At 40.9% G+C, this 16607-nt stretch overlaps 1 non-coding gene across 1 annotated transcript; it reads left to right on the forward strand.

Annotated features, from left to right (window-relative positions):
* Positions 1-5207: 5207 nt before the first annotated feature.
* Positions 5208-5314, forward strand: LOC147945685 (small nucleolar RNA R71). Its single transcript, XR_015598008.1, has one exon. It is a non-coding gene; the product is annotated as a small nucleolar RNA R71 (small nucleolar RNA).
* Positions 5315-16607: the final 11293 nt, after the last annotated feature.

The following is a 16607-nucleotide window of genomic DNA, read 5'->3' on the forward strand; positions in this document are numbered from 1 at the left end:
GGGATGAACTCGAGCAGCACTCGACCGAGTGTAGGTCGAGTGGGTGGTCGAGCTAGACTAGACGCAGAAACAGAGCAATGCAATAAAAACAGAGTAATGCTAAATCCAATCAAACAACAAGCAAGCAACAGGATTAAGACTAAGATTTCAATAAACAAAGAAGGTCCTGAGGATGGATTCATGGGATGGACTAATCATTGTGGTTATCTAACTTGGTCAACAAATCTCAAGCAAACTTTGAGCTAACCTCTAGACATATTAATCTAAGACAAGTTTCTCCCACTCTCATGGTCAAGAAACAATCAAACCTATGCAATTCTAGACTTGTTCTCACACAGTAAAGAATCTACACAAGCAGGCATTAAGCAATACATCTCAAACCAAACAAGACCTCTAATCTCTTAGCAAGCCTAATGGTAAGCTCTAGATCTAGCCTTATCTATGCTTCCTAAACATTGGTGTGATGCTAAGAAGCTTGAAATCAGACTCTACCCTCTCAGATATAGAATCAGCATTGAGATCATCTACCCTAGAAGAGATCTACAACAATCAAGCTTGACTAAGTCACACAAACCACAAGATCAATCCATCCTAACCCATCCTCAAGATCCTAAGGAAACTACTCACAACAATACATGATGATCAAAGTCAAAAACCCAGAAAATATTGAAACTTGCATTATTAAAAAGATTAAACAAAGATCTTCAATATTGATGAAAGGATGAAACTCAAATTCTCAATATCCTGAAAGTTATAGAACCAACAAAATATAAGAATCTAGTCTTCTTTTTTTAGGAAGTACAAGATCTTAAAAATAAAAATGCAAAAGGAATAAAACTAAAAAAGGTAAAAACTAGGTTTAGGGAATATCTAAAAAGTTGCACACTTTGGTGGCTGCAGGTACAAGGCCTTATATAGATGAGGAGGTGGAAGCCCTAAAAATAGAAAAAGTCAAAGTAGTCAACGGCTCGGTCAACTCGACCAGTGCTCGGTCGAGTCCATGGTCGAGCTGGCTTCTCTCGTGCACACTCCACTCGGTCGAGTCCATCTACCCACTCGGTCGAGTCCATCTACCCACTCGGTCGAGTGCTTGGTCGAGTTGGACTCTGGACCTTGGTTCTTCAGCCTTAACTCTCTTGCTTTCCCTTCAAGATTGCTTCACTTCTCCTCGGGATTGTTTCCATGCTCCTTAAGCTCCAAAATCACCTGTTTATGCATGAAAAGATGCAAATGCAATGCAACTAAACTCTAATGCATGATTAGTCCTAAAGCTACACAATAATGATGAAAATGGCTAGCAAAAGATGCAAAAGATGTGAATAAACTAAGGGAAAACATGGTAAAATATATGAACATCAACACCCCCAAACTTAGTCTTTGCTTGCCCTCAAGCAAATAAACAAGACATAAGAAGGTAGATGAGGTTTGAAAGTGGGATCTCAGCTCCTAAAGCTTGCAAATAGACTATCTAGAATCAATGTCCAAGTTACTAGTACTATGATGCAAGTTGAATGAGCTATACCTAAAGACTTTAGACAAGCATATCACAACCTTCACTGATTTGAGCCTTAGACATCCACATGCATTCAAATCAACCATTTCCTTTAACATTCATTAATCAAGAACATGAATCAATTCTATGCAATGCTTAAACTCATTTGGCTTGGCAGTAAAAGGTTTAGAGACAATGATGGTCTCTTTTTAGAGTAGGGCTTATCAATATCAAGGTTCTCTCATAAAAAAAAAAAAAATGGATTGAGCTTTAGAAGACATATAAGCTTTTTGCTAAACTTCACTTTGCTTGCTTTTCTTTTCTTTAACTAGAACCATCTTAGATAACCTTATTCTTCCCATTCTTTCACTAGACTTTAAATTTACTTAAACACATCCCCCTCCTAAAGACTCTAACCTTTTCTTTCTCTTTTTCCTCTTTTCTTTTCATGACAGCCAAGTCCCAAACCCAACAAGTGAACTACCTAGTCCTATCTAGTTTGAAAAATGCAAACTAGAACTACACAAGGTTTTACTCTTGTCAGTTCAAACCTAACACTTTCTACCAAGCTCAATCCCAAAAATAGGCCTCACACACACAAGAATAAACATGGCTTGAAAGAAGGTTTGGTTAGGGGTAGGGAAACTGATTTAAAAGTGAAATCAGCTACTTGGATCAACAAGAGTGGTAAAAAGGAAGAAGATGATCCAAATATGTATATGGTATCCATGAGTTTAAAGCAATGCACACATTGATAATTGAAAGTCAATATTAGGTTCTTATAGATAGGAAATGGCATCAAATCACAACATGCTTCAATTTAGACCGAATGCAATTCAGGAATTCAAGGCTTGGTTCAATCTTATGCTTCTAACCACTCAACTAGCATCAAAGTACTATTAACTTGGGCATTGATCCTAGTCTAGTGAATTAAGCAAGCTAACAAGGAAAAACTCATCATAGATCCCTAATGCAAACAGTCCTATATGATAAACAAAATACTTAATTATGCAATGCAAACTTTTTTTATAAAGATTTTTGCAAAAAATTTTCAAATTTTTATGGTTTTCCTATGCCTTAGATGATTATGCAAGTGCTAACATGATGATGATAAAAATTTGAAATAAGAAAACAAAACACAACATCAAATGCTATCTCAAACCCTCCCCCAAACTTAAATCACACAGTCCCTTGTGTGAAAGAAATTTGCTTGAGGATTCAAGAGTTAAAACAAAACACAACATATGAAATGCTATGGTATGTACAATGGTAAGGTGATAATGTTACCTCAAGGATTGGAGAAGAAGCTGTCCACATCCTCCTGCATACTATCAAAGTTGTAGCTGGGGTCCTGCTGGTGACTGGAGGAAGGTGATTCGGGCAGCTCGACAATGCCAATCGACCGTGACTCGGTCGAGTGCATGTCCGAGTGGGGGGGTCGAGCTGGACCGCGAGTCTCCGTTAGCTGTCCCTTCCTGTTCGATTCAGACTCCCTAGCTTGCCTAACCATGAAAATACGAAAGCAAAAATCAAAATACTAAAATTCCAAGGCAATATGTACAGAGATACCTTAGGGATTTCCTCCCTAGTGAGCTTGTTTAAAGTCACTAAGCTTGACTTTGATTTCCTTCTTAGACTTGATCTAGATACCAAGGAGGTGATGAAATCCTCCCTGGAACCTCTTGGTCACTGTGAAGTTGATCCTTGATCACCTCACCCTTAGCACACAAACCATATTTCTTCTTGATTTTGAGCCTTGGTCTTGCTTTCCTTAAAGACCTCTTGTTCAGCTTTACTTGAAGATCCTCAACCATAATAGTCAACTCTTGAACTGACCTCTTAAGCTTTTCCACAATCCTCTTGAAGTGGGAGCTCAGCTTTTGGAGTTGCCTTATCACTTAACCCTTCTTGACCACCTTTGTCCTTGATAGTAAAAGGCTGGTCATCAATGGTGGGAAGGTTGGTTGGATTGTAGATATTGAACTTCATAACTACATCTTCAGCAATGTTCAAGGTCACAAGACCTTCCTTGACATCAATAACTGCTCCAACAGTAGCTAAGAATGGCCTCCCTAGTAAGATTGGATCTTCAGGCTCCTTGTCCATCTCTATCACCACAAAGTCAGTGTGGAACCTTGCTCTTCCTATCTTGATTGGGACATTCTCTAACCTCCCAACTACCTCTCTATTTGTCCCATCAGCTAGGCACACATGGAGTCTAGTAGATTTGAAGTCAGTTCTCCCAAGCTTTTGAGCTATGGAATATGGCATGACACTTGTTGAAGCTCCCAAATCACAAAGGCATTGGTTGTAGTGAAGATAGCTAAGTGTGCAAGGCAGATAAAATGGACCTGGATCCTTAAGCTTGATTGGAATGATAACTCCTCCAAGGTCCTCAAGATCCTTCTCATCTTGAGCTTCAGCCTTCTTCTTTGACAAGTCAAGCAAAAAGTCTTTGTAGAGAGGATATGGATCATACTGTTCCAAGACAGGTCCTCTCTCTTCTTCTTGGTAAGCAATGGTGATCTCTTGTATGACCAACACTTCCTCAACCACAGCTTCTTCCTTTAAAACCCTCTCTTCTTCTTGTTGCCTAGCCATCATCTCCTTTCTCTCAATGATTTCCCTAAGCTCCTTAATCTTTTGTGCTTTGAAACATCCTGGGAAAGGTAGTGGAGGCTTGTAGGCAGGAGGAATGTACTTGGCAGGTTTGTCAGCCTCGGACTGTCCAGCTCGATCGACCACTCGAGCACGCACTCGGTCGAGTGGCTGCTCGAGTCCATGGTCGAGCTCAGGTGCGAGCTCCAATTGCTTGTTACAAACATCACTTGGGGCTTCAGTAACTAATGAATTCCCCCAAACTTGAACTGCACTGTCCTCAGTGGCTTCTTCCTCATGAACCTGAATGGCTTTGACTGTGAACTCCCTTGGATTTTGGACAGCTTTTCCAGGGAGTTGGTTGGGTTTTGGAGCTGAAGTAGAGGCTATGTTACTCTCCATGTACTTGACTCTGGAATTCAGACCCTCAAACTTCATATTCAGATCATTGTATTGAGATGTGAGCCTTTGGTTTAGCTCAGCAAACTGTTTGGCTTCCTCTATCTTCCCTTGTGTTTGACCAATCAACAGCTGTTGTACCATGGCTCTAAGGTCTTGTTCCTGGCCTTGGTTAGTCTGAAACCCTGGTGGGGGACACAGCTGGGGCTGGAACACCTGTTGCTGTTGTTTGGGGACATAGTTTTGGTGCTGTTGAGGCTGTTGAGGAGGGTAGACTTGATCTTGTGGGTTGGCCACATTTGTGCTCCTATAGGACAGATTATTGTTCCTAAACCCTCCTTGGTTATAACCCTTGAAACCTCCTTGGTTTTGCATATAGCATAACTCAGTAAACTCATTCTCTCCCTCTTGAGCTGGAGGCTCCTCTTCACTAACAAAGTGAATAGACTTTTGCTGACTTAGCAAGATCCTATCAAGCTTTTCATTCACCATTTTCAGATCCTTCTTGTACTTGTCTTCTTGATCAGTTGATGATGACCTTATGGTTCTGTCATAGTCCTCATTGTAGTTCCCATCAGACTGTGCAAGGTTCTCTACTAACTACCAGCCTTCTTCCACATTCTTGTTGAGGAAGTTTCCATTGGAGGCTGTGTCAAGAAGCATTCTGAACTTGGGAAGCACTCCTCTATACAATGTGCTCAACAAAGACTCCACACTGAAACCATGGTGAGGACACTGAGTTTGGTATCCCTTGAATCTCTCCCAAGCTTCACAAAAGCTTTCATTACTCCTTTGAGCAAATCCAGAGATCTCATTCCTTAGTCTTGCTGTCCTAGCATTGGAGAAAAACTTGGCCAAGAAAGCCTTCTTGCATGCATCCCAAGTAGTGATTGCACCAGTAGGGAGAGTATTTTCCCATAAATGAGCCTTGTCCCCAAGTGAGAAAGGGAACAACCTCAGCTTGAAACCATCTTCACTTACTCCATTGATCTTGGTAAGACCACAGATTCTGTCAAACTCATCAAGATGATCTAGTGGATCCTCCATAGGCAATCCATGAAATTTATTGGCCTGAATCATTGAGATCCATCCACTCTTGATCTCAAAGTTGTTGTTGGCAACAGTTGGTGGCACAATGCCAGCTCTTTGGTTGTGAGTGTTGGGTGCATCTCCAGCACCAATGTTCCTTGGTCTCTGAATCTGATCTTGGTGATCCATAGCTACTATAACCTCTTGTTGTTGCTGAACAACTCTCCTTTGCTTAGCTCCTAAACTCTTGGTCTTGTTGTTGATGTTGTCAATAGGCCTAAGAAGATTGTCCTTTCCTTTAGACCTTGTGTGCATTAACAGACACAAACGATTTTTGCTAGGCAAGCGACTGAGCACAGGCTCAAGTAGGAGGTCAAGTCGACTGGAAAATGATGGTTATAGAGATCCGGCTTCTGGCTCGAGCAGGTGCTCGATCACGACTCGGTCGAGTGGTGGTCGAGTGACTGGTCGAGTGGTACCTGAAATGCAAGTTCAACCCAGAAACAGAAGATTCGAGTACAGCAACCTCACAAGCGTATAAAAGAACTTAATCTTAGACTAATATGGATCCTAAATGTCACAAAAACACACTCAAATGGGCAACGGCGCCAAATTGAAACAAGATTTATGTTGTGGTGTGAATGATGATGTATGCAATGGTGAGATATGAATGGAATGATGGATGGGTGTTTCAATTCCCCTTATGCTATTGCAGTACAAGAGGTATCAATCTTAAATGAGTGTTTGTGAACAATTAAGATATGCATATGAATCTAAGTTAAGACAAATGTAAAGATTGTTTGTCACTAACAATCCTAGGAAGAAAATGTAAAATGCAGAAAATAAACTACAAGAACTAACAACTAGATGCAAATGAAACTGAATGATTGAAACAGTGATAAAGCAAGAAAAGAAACAGAGACTACTATTAATGAACTAATGCAAGATAAGTATTGAACTGAAAACTAAAGTATGCAACTGGAATGAAACAGGAATGAAACAAGACAAACACAAATCATAGACACAGAGTTCTGGGGATGAACTCGAGCAGCACTCGACCGAGTGTAGGTCGAGTGGGTGGTCGAGCTAGACTAGACGCAGAAACAGAGCAATGCAATAAAAACAGAGTAATGCTAAATCCAATCAAACAACAAGCAAGCAACAGGATTAAGACTAAGATTTCAATAAACAAAGAAGGTCCTGAGGATGGATTCATGGGATGGACTAATCATTGTGGTTATCTAACTTGGTCAACAAATCTCAAGCAAACTTTGAGCTAACCTCTAGACATATTAATCTAAGACAAGTTTCGCCCACTCTCATGGTCAAGAAACAATCAAACCTATGCAATTCTAGACTTGCTCTCACACAGTAAAGAATCTACACAAGCAGGCATTAAGCAATACATCTCAAACCAAACAAGACCTCTAATCTCTTAGCAAGCCTAATGGTAAGCTCTAGATCTAGCCTTATCTATGCTTCCTAAACAGTGGTGTGATGCTAAGAAGCTTGAAATCAGACTCTACCCTCTCAGATATAGAATCAGCATTAAGATCATCTACCCTAGAAGAGATCTACAACAATCAAGCTTGACCAAGTCACACAAACCACAAGATCAATCCATCCTAACCCATCCTCAAGATCCTAAGGAAACTACTCACAACAATACATGATGATCAAAGTCAAAAACCCAGAAAATATTGAAACTTGCATTATTAGAAAGATTAAACAAAGATCTTCAATATTGATGAAAGGATGAAACTCAAATTCTCAATATCTTGAAAGTTATAGAACCAACAAAATATACGAATCTAGTCTTCTTTTTTTAGGAAGTACAAGATCTTAAAAATAAAAATGCAAAGGAATAAAACTAAAAAAGGTAAAAACTAGGTTTAGGGAATATCTAAAAAGTTGCACACTTTGGTGGCTGCAGGTACAAGGCCTTATATAGATGAGGAGGTGGAAGCCCTAAAAATAGAAAAAGTCAAAGTAGTCAACGGCTCGGTCAACTCGACCAGTGCTCGGTCGAGTCCATGGTCGAGCTGGCTTCTCTCGTGCACACTCCACTCGGTCGAGTCCATCTACCCACTCGGTCGAGTCCATCTACCCACTCGGTCGAGTGCTTGGTCGAGTTGGACTCTGGACCTTGGTTCTTCAGCCTTAACTCTCTTGCTTTCCCTTCAAGATTGCTTCACTTCTCCTCAGGATTGTTTCCATGCTCCTTAAGCTCCAAAATCACCTGTTTATGCATGAAAAGATGCAAATGCAATGCAACTAAACTCTAATGCATGATTAGTCCTAAAGCTACACAATAATGATGAAAATGGCTAGCAAAAGATGCAAAAGATGTGAATAAACTAAGGGAAAACATGGTAAAATATATGAACATCAGTCAACTTGCACACACCCACACGTGAGTCCTTCTTCCCTCTACACCTCCAACGGCTACAAGAAGTGTTCTCGGTCCTTCATATGGGCTGTTGATGGACCGAAATCCTCTTCTCCTCTTATGTATCACATTACATTTGGCCTGGCCTTATTGTACAGTTGTACGGACGTCCGTACGGTACGGACACGCCCTTGGCCACGGACACACCCTTGGCCCTAACATGATCTGCCATGGTCAATACTCCCCCTCAAGCTTAGCCGATCGGGAAGGCTAAGCTTGGAACTTGTGACGTATCACCTCGTTAAAAACCTTGGTTTAGAAAACCTCATGGGACAAAACTAATCCAAGGGAAAAAGAGTGTGATATCCACGAGTTAGGTGAGTCGATCATGGATGTGTTAGGTCTACGAGTCCTAGTTTGTTGTGAATGTATTCACAGACCTGAGGACTCGCAGCCTTGGTGAGGATATCTGCCAACTGATCCTTGCTTGGAGTGTGGCACGGTAACGTTACCCCTTCTTCTATCTTTTCTCGAACCTTGTGGCAATCGGTTTCAATGTGTTTGGTTCTCTCATGAAAGACTGAGTTGGTAGCTATATGGATTGCAGCTTCATTGTCACAGTGCATGGTGATTGGTTTCTCCGATTCAATGCCAAGATCCTTAAGAAGTCCCTTCAACCAAATCAGCTCATTGGTTAGCTTCCTCATTGCTCGATACTCGGCTTCGGCACTCTAACAAGAGACAACTTTTTGCTTCTTTGATTTCCATGTAACTAGGTTCCCTCCTACGAATGTGCAGTACCCCGTGGTTGACCTCTTATCCAAGGTATTTCCAGCATAGTCAGCATCACAATAGCCCACAATCTCAGTGTTTTCATTCTTGCCCATCCATATGCCTTGGCCCGGGCTACCCTTAAGATAGCTTAGGATCCTTTCCACCATGCTCCATTGGTACTTGGTTGGGGCCTTCATATGTTGGCTCACCTGATTCACAGCATACCATATGTCAGGTCGTGTGATAGTGAGGTATATCAGCTTACCTACAAGGCGTCGATATCGAGTGACATCTTCATATGGCTCATCCATGGGTTCACGCGGTTTGCCCTCTTTGGCCCTAAGACTCTCCCCCTTTCGCTTGAGCTGGTAGTCCTCATCAAGTGGAGTGCGCGCAGGTTTGGCACCGAGCTTTCCTGTTTCAGCCAAGAGATCAAGGGTATACTTCCTTTGCGAAAGAAAGAGCCCCTCCGGAGAGCGGCAAATTTCAATGCCTAAGAAGTATTTTAGTGCACCAAGGTCTTTAATATCAAAACTAGATTGAAGAGAGCGTTTGATGTCATGAATACCATCCTTGTCGTCACCGGTCACAATGATATCATCAACATAGATAAGGACCACGAAAATGCCCCGCGCAGTGGTAAGTGTGAAGAGGGTGTGATCAGCCTCTGAACGCTTGAAGCCACTAGCTTTGAGAACAGAGGTGAGTTTGTGGTACCAAGCCCGTGGAGACTGCTTGAGGCCATAGATGGCTTTGTGGAGACGTAAGACGCGGCCTGGAGTGACTATGTCCTCAAGACCCGGTGGGGGAGTCATGTAGACTTCTTCTTCAAGCTCGCCTTGAAGAAAGGCGTTCTTGACGTCCATTTGCCACAAATCCCATGATAGATTAACCGCCAAGGAGAGCACGACCCGGACTGTATGGAGTTTGGCCACCGGGGCGAATGTGTCCGTGTAATCGGTGCCGTATGTCTGAGTGAATCCACGAGCAACTAAGCGTGCTTTGTGCCGTTCAATCTCGCCCGTACTCAGATACTTGATGGTAAATACCCATTTTGAACTGACTGCCTTTTTCCCGTTAGGAAGGTCGGCTTCATCCCATGTGTGGTTGCGAATCATAGCGTCGGTTTCGTCTTTGACCGCATCTACCCAGACTTTGTGGTCCTTGGCCTCATCATAGGTTTGAGGGACCCAATTGGCGTCAAGGTGACTGATGAAGGCTTGGTGATCCGGTGGTAACAGCACAAGCGAACAAGTGGCCTGGATAGGATGAGCGACGGCTTGGTTGTTGTAGTAGACCCTCTTGTCTTTCCAGGTAGAGGGGTGAGATTTAGCCTGTGCACTTCTACGTAAGATAGGTTGAGGAGGTCTGACTTCATCACTTAACATAGGCAGTGCATCACTGTCCCCGGTCTCGTCAAGATGAACCTTGGTAGACATTGCAGGTGGCGCCGTAGTGGCGTCATGAGTGCCAGGTACGGTCGATGTTGTAGGTGGCGCCGTCGGTGGGCCAGGTTCAGAAGGAGCGTTTTTGAGCTCTGGAGATCCTTGGTCATCAGTTGTGGCCGGCCCACCCCCGGACCGGCTGGCGTCCATCGTTGATTCTGACTCAGGTCGTGTACGGTCCGGTGTAGGGGCCGGGTTGCCTAAGTGGTCTAGAAGGAACTTCAAGCTCGAGGCTCGATCACTCGGTGAATGAGAGAGGTCTTTAAGGCTGTGCCAGTCCTTTTTGTCGAAGTAGCCAACATTCTTTATGAACCGTACATCCCTAGAAACATATAGGCGACTAGTCGTCGGATCATAGCACTTGTACCCCTTTTTAGTTGTAGAGTAACCGATGAACATGCACCGTGTGCTCTTAGCGTCGAGTTTACTCCTTTGCTCTCCAGGAACTAACACAAAACATACACAGCCAAATACACGTAAGTGGTCCAATGAAGGTTTAAATTTGTTGAGTACCTCAAATGGAGACATGTCGTGAAGAACTTTGGTTGGGGTCCGATTGATTAAGTAACAAGCGGTCATCACAGCATCACCCCAAAACCTTGTAGTGACATTGGAGTGGAACATCATTGATCTTGCCACCTCCATAAGATGGCGATTCTTCCTCTCGGCCACCCCATTTTGTTGGGGCGTATATGGGCAGCTAGTTTGTTGTAGAATGCCATGCTTGGCTAGGTGTTCTTTGAACTTGTAAATTGTATATTCTCCACCATTGTCTGATCTAAGTACCTTGATTTTAGCATTGAAATGATTAGTAACATAATTTTGGAAATTCATGAAGGCATCAAACACCCTATCTTTTGATGGTAACAAGGTAATCCATGTATACTTAGATTTTTCATCAATGAAAGTCACAAAGTACTTGTTATTATCTCTAGAAAGACATGGTGAAGTCCATACATCTGAATGTACTAAATCAAAGCAATGTTCATAAATGGTGGTAGATTTAGGGAAAATAGACTTGTAATGTTTACCAAGAATACAAGACTCACAACTTGAGTTATCAAAAGAAACATTTGGTAACATTAAGGCAAGAGCACGAGAATGAGGATGGCCTAATCTAGCATGCCACACACTATCCGAATTAACAACAAAACAAGACTTAATAGAGGTAGATAAGTTTGGTGAGGTTTTCTCTAAGACATAGAGATCTCCACTCCCTTGTCCTTCTCCAAGAACTTTCCCAGTCTCAATATCCTGAAAATGAACACTATTAGGACCAAAGATTGCATAACACTTTAAATCATTAGTGGCCCTCTTAACCGATAGAAGATTAGAGGTGAAGGTAGGCATAACAAAAGCTTTTGAGGTCTTATCAAATAGTCTCAAGTCCCCTATTCCTTTCACAGGTATTTGTTCTCCATTAGCAATAATAACATTTCCTAAAGCCGGTTCTATGTTGTTAATTAGACTAGGGTTACTAATCATGTGGTGAGAAGCACCAGAGTCAATAACAAGTGAGTTATTCGGCTTAGAGGTAAAGAAAGAGATACCAGACTCCTTGAGTGAGGCAATGGAGCGAATGAGTGCCTCAAGGTCCGATTTCCTCGCCTCAAGGTCCGATTTCCTCACCATCTCCCCATAGGCTGCGGTCATGGCTGCCTCATCTCCTTGCTTCGATGAACCGGCTCCCTTGTCACTAGTCGCTTCCTTTGAGAGGTTAGCCTTGAACTTGGCCGGTTTAAGATGGGGATGGAGTATCCAGCATTTGTCTTTAGTATGACCTCGCTTCTTGTAATGGTCGCATTTCCACACCTTCCTATCCTCTTGCTTGTATACTCCTTTATTGGCCGTAGCAAGCTCCCCCTTACCGCTAAACAAGTCGAGTGATCCTTGTTCCTTTTGGATTTGAGAACAAATGTCTTCAAAGGAGGGTAGTTTGTCAGCCCTAAGGATGTGCTTCAAGAGGTCATTGAAGGATGGATTCAAGGTGAGGAGGAGGCCAAAGACCTTGTCTTGCTCCTTCCTTTCACTCAGTACCGCCGGATCGAGTGTACTTGGCCTAAACATATCGAGTTCAGACTATAATGCTCGAAACTTACCAAGGTGCTTAGTGAACTCCAAATCATCTTGATGGAGCTCATTAATAGCCTTCTTGACTTCAAACACTCGAGTCAAGTTAGAGACATTACCATAAACATTTTTAAGCGTTTCCCAAAGCTCCTTGGCCGTCTCACAGTAGGAGTATGCTTCAAGGATTGGTGTGTCAAGAGAGTTTTGGAGAACAGATAGGACCACTTGGTCTTCTTGAAACCACTTGGCCTTCCTCTCGCTCTCTTCCTCTACTTCCACCTCGGAAGCGCGCTCTTCTTCTCCTTTGAGGTTTTGCTTTGGAACATAGTCGGCTTCGACATGGCTCCAAAGGCCACGACCTCCAAGGGCGGTTCTTGTGGTTCTTGTCCACAGCAAATAGTTTGTTCCTTTGAGAACAACCGGTGTAGTGATTGGCTTCGAGTTCTCCATCGCCAAGTGCTATGGACCGCTGGATAAACTCTTTGTCCGGTGGGTAAACACGAAGTAGGCGAGATACAGTGATGGCGAAGAGAAGAATGTGAGTATAGGGATAGAATAGAAGAGTTGGTTGGTCAAGAACGACAACCAAGCTCTGATACCATGTTAGAATTAGCGGAAGATAATGGTAGTATTAGAGAGAGTATGGTGAAGAACAAAGAGAATGTCTAACAAAGTGTATTCAATTAGAATAGTTCAAATACAACATGTGGCTACACCCTTAAATAGGCGGCCAAGGCTAGGTTAAATCCCTACCCTTTTACACAAATAGAAACATAAGATAGAGACATATAGAGAGAGGTAAAGGTGCGCTCCCAAGTGTTGATAGTGACATTAAAGAGGTCAACTTGCACACACCCACACGTGAGTCCTTCTTCCCTCTACACCTCCAACGGCTACAAGAAGTGTTCTCGATCCTTCTTATGGGCTGTTGATGGACCGAACTCCTCTTCTCCTCTTATGTATCACATTATATTTGGCCTGGCCTTATTGTAGAGTTGTACGGACGTCCGTACGGTACGGACACGCCCTTGGCCACGGACACGCCCTTGGCCCTAACATGATCTGCCATGGTCAATATAATTGGTGTCTAAACACTCCAAATTCAACCTGAACTCTTATCATAAGTCAAATGCATTGGATTGTTACATATTTTGACCCTAGAAAGAGTAACATATCTGTTTACTGCTTCGAATCAATGTTTTCTCTCTGTTTTAGCCTGTTTTCTCGGTTTAAGCCTGTTTTGGGATAAAATGGGTTTAAGTGTTGTCTAAACACTCCAAATTCATCCCGAACTCTTACAATTAGTAAAATTCATTAGATTGTCAAACATTCTGACCCTAGAAAGAGTAACAAAGTTGTTTACTGCTTTGAATCAATGTTTTCTTGGTGTTAGCCTGTTTCAGGACAAAATGGGTATAAGTGGTGTCTAAACACTCCAAATTAAACTCGAACTCTTATAATTAGTCAAATGCATTGGATTGTTACATATTTTGACCCTAGAAAGAGTAACATAGCTGTTTACTGCTTCGAATCAGTGTTTTCTCTCGGTTTTAGCCTCTTTTCTTGGTTTAAGCTTGTTTTAGGATAAAACGGGTTTAAGTGTTGTCTAAACACTCCAAATTTATTCCGAACTCTTACAATTAGTCAAATGCATTGGATTGTCACACATTCTGACCCTATAAACAGTAAAAAAGCTGTTTACTGCTTCGAATCATTGTTTTCTCGGTTTTAGCCTATTTCAGGACAAAATGGGTAAAAGTGGTGTTTAAACACTCCAAATTTTACAGGAACTCTTATAATTACTCAAATGCATTAGATTGTTACATATTTTGACCCTAGAAACAGTAACATAGTTGTTTACTGCTTCGAATCAATGTTTTCTCTTGATTTTAGCCTGTTTTCTTGGTTTAAGCCTGTTTTGGGATAAAACGTGTTTAAGTGTTGTCTAAACACTCCAAATTCATCTCGAACTCTTACTATTAGTAAATTGCATTTGACTGTCACACATTCTAAACCTAGAAATAGTAACAAAGCTGTTTACTGCTTCGAATCAATGTTTTCTTTGTTTTAGCCTGTTTCGGGACTAAATGGGTAAAAGTGGTGTTTAAACACTCCAAATTTTACAGGAACTCTTATAATTACTCAAATGCATTAGATTGTTACATATTTTGACCCTAGAAAGAGTAACATAGCTGTTTACTGCTTCGAATCAATGTTTTCTCTTGATTTTAGCCTGTTTTCTTGGTTTAAGCCTGTTTTGGGATAAAACGTGTTTAAGTGTTGTCTAAACACTCCAAATTCATCTCGAACTCTTACTATTAGTAAAATGCATTTGACTGTCACACATTCTAATCCTAGAAATAGTAACAAAGCTGTTTACTGCTTCGAATCAATGTTTTCTTTGTTTTAGCCTGTTTCGGGACAAAATGGGTATAATTGGTGTCTAAACACTCCAAATTCAACCTGAACTCTTATCATAAGTCAAATGCATTGGATTGTTACATATTTTGACCCTAGAAAGAGTAACATATCTATTTACTGCTTCGAATCAATGTTTTCTCTCGGTTTTAGCCTGTTTTCTCGGTTTAAGCCTGTTTTGGGATAAAATGGGTTTAAGTGTTGTCTAAACACTCCAAATTCATCCCGAACTCTTAAAATTAGTAAAATTCATTAGATTGTCACACATTCTGACCCTAGAAAGAGTAACAAAGCTGTTTACTGCTTTGAATCAATGTTTTCTTGGTGTTAGCCTGTTTCAGGACAAAATGGGTATAAGTGGTGTCTAAACACTCCAAATTAAACTCGAACTCTTATAATTAGTCAAATGCAATTTATTGTTACATATTTTGACCCTAGAAAGAGTAACATATCTGTTTACTGCTTCGAATCAATGTTTTCTCTCGGTTTTAGCCTGTTTTCTCGGTTTAAGCATGTTTTCGGATAAAACGGGTTTAAGTGTTGTCTAAACACTCCAAATTCATCTCGAAATATTATTATTAGTAAAATGCATTTGACTGTCATACATTCTAACCCTAGAAAGAGTAACAAAGCTGTTTACTGCTTTGAATCAATGTTTTCTCGGTGTTAGCCTGTTTCGGGACAAAATGGGTATAAGTGGTGTCTAAACACTCCAAATTAAACTCGAACTCTTATAATTAGTCAAATGCATTGGATTGTTACATTTTTTGACCCTATAAAGAGTAACATAGCTGTTTACTTCTTCGAATCAGTGTTTTCTCTCGGTTTTAGCCTCTTTTCTTGGTTTAAGCTTGTTTTAGGGTAAAACGGGTTTAAGTGTTGTCTAAACACTCCAAATTTATTCCGAACTCTTACAATTAGTCAAATGCATTGGATTGTCACACATTCTGACCCTATAAACAGTAAAAAAGCTGTTTACTGCTTCGAATCATTGTTTTCTCGGTTTTAGCCTATTTCAGGACAAAATGGGTAAAAGTGGTGTTTAAACACTCCAAATTTTACAGGAACTCTTATAATTACTCAAATGCATTAGATTGTTACATATTTTGACCCTAGAAACAGTAAAATAGTTGTTTACTTCTTCGAATCAATGTTTTCTCTTGATTTTAGCCTGTTTTCTTGGTTTAAGCCTGTTTTGGGATAAAACGTGTTTAAGTGTTGTCTAAACACTCCAAATTCATCTCGAACTCTTACTATTAGTAAATTGCATTTGACTGTCACACATTCTGAACCTAGAAATAGTAACAAAGCTGTTTACTGCTTCGAATCAATGTTTTTTTTGTTTTAGCCTGTTTCGGGACAAAATGGGTATAATTGGTGTCTAAACACTCCAAATTCAACTTGAATTCTTATCATAAGTCAAATGCATTGGATTGTTACATATTTTGACCCTAAAAAGAGTAACATATCTGTTTACTGGTTCGAATCAATGTTTTCTCTCGGTTTTAGCCTGTTTTCTCGGTTTAAGCCTGTTTTGGGATAAAACGGGTTTAAGTGTTGTCTAAACACTCCAAATTCATCTTGAAATCTTACTATAGTAACATGCATTTGACTGTCACACATTTTAATCCTAGAAATAGTAACAAATCTGTTTACTGCTTCGAATCAATGTTTTCTTTGTTTTAGCCTGTTTCGGGACAAAATGGGTATAATTGGTGTCTAAACACTCCAAATTCGACCTGACCTCTTATCATAAGTCAAATGCATTGTATTCTTACATATTTTGACCCTAGAAAGAGTAACATATCTGTTTACTGCTTCGAATCAATGTTTTCTCACGGTTTTAGCCTGTTTTCTCGGTTTAAGCCTGTTTTGGGATAAAATGGGTTTAAGTGTTGTCTAAACACTCCAAATTCATCCCGAACTCTTACAATTAGTAAAATTCATTAGATTGTCACACATTCTGACCCTAGAAAGAGTAACAAAGCTGTTT

Source organism: Camelina sativa, chromosome 4, assembly GCF_030686135.1.
Source record: "Camelina sativa cultivar CO46 ecotype springtype chromosome 4, ASM3068613v1".
In the NCBI taxonomy this organism is placed as follows: domain Eukaryota; kingdom Viridiplantae; phylum Streptophyta; class Magnoliopsida; order Brassicales; family Brassicaceae; genus Camelina; species Camelina sativa.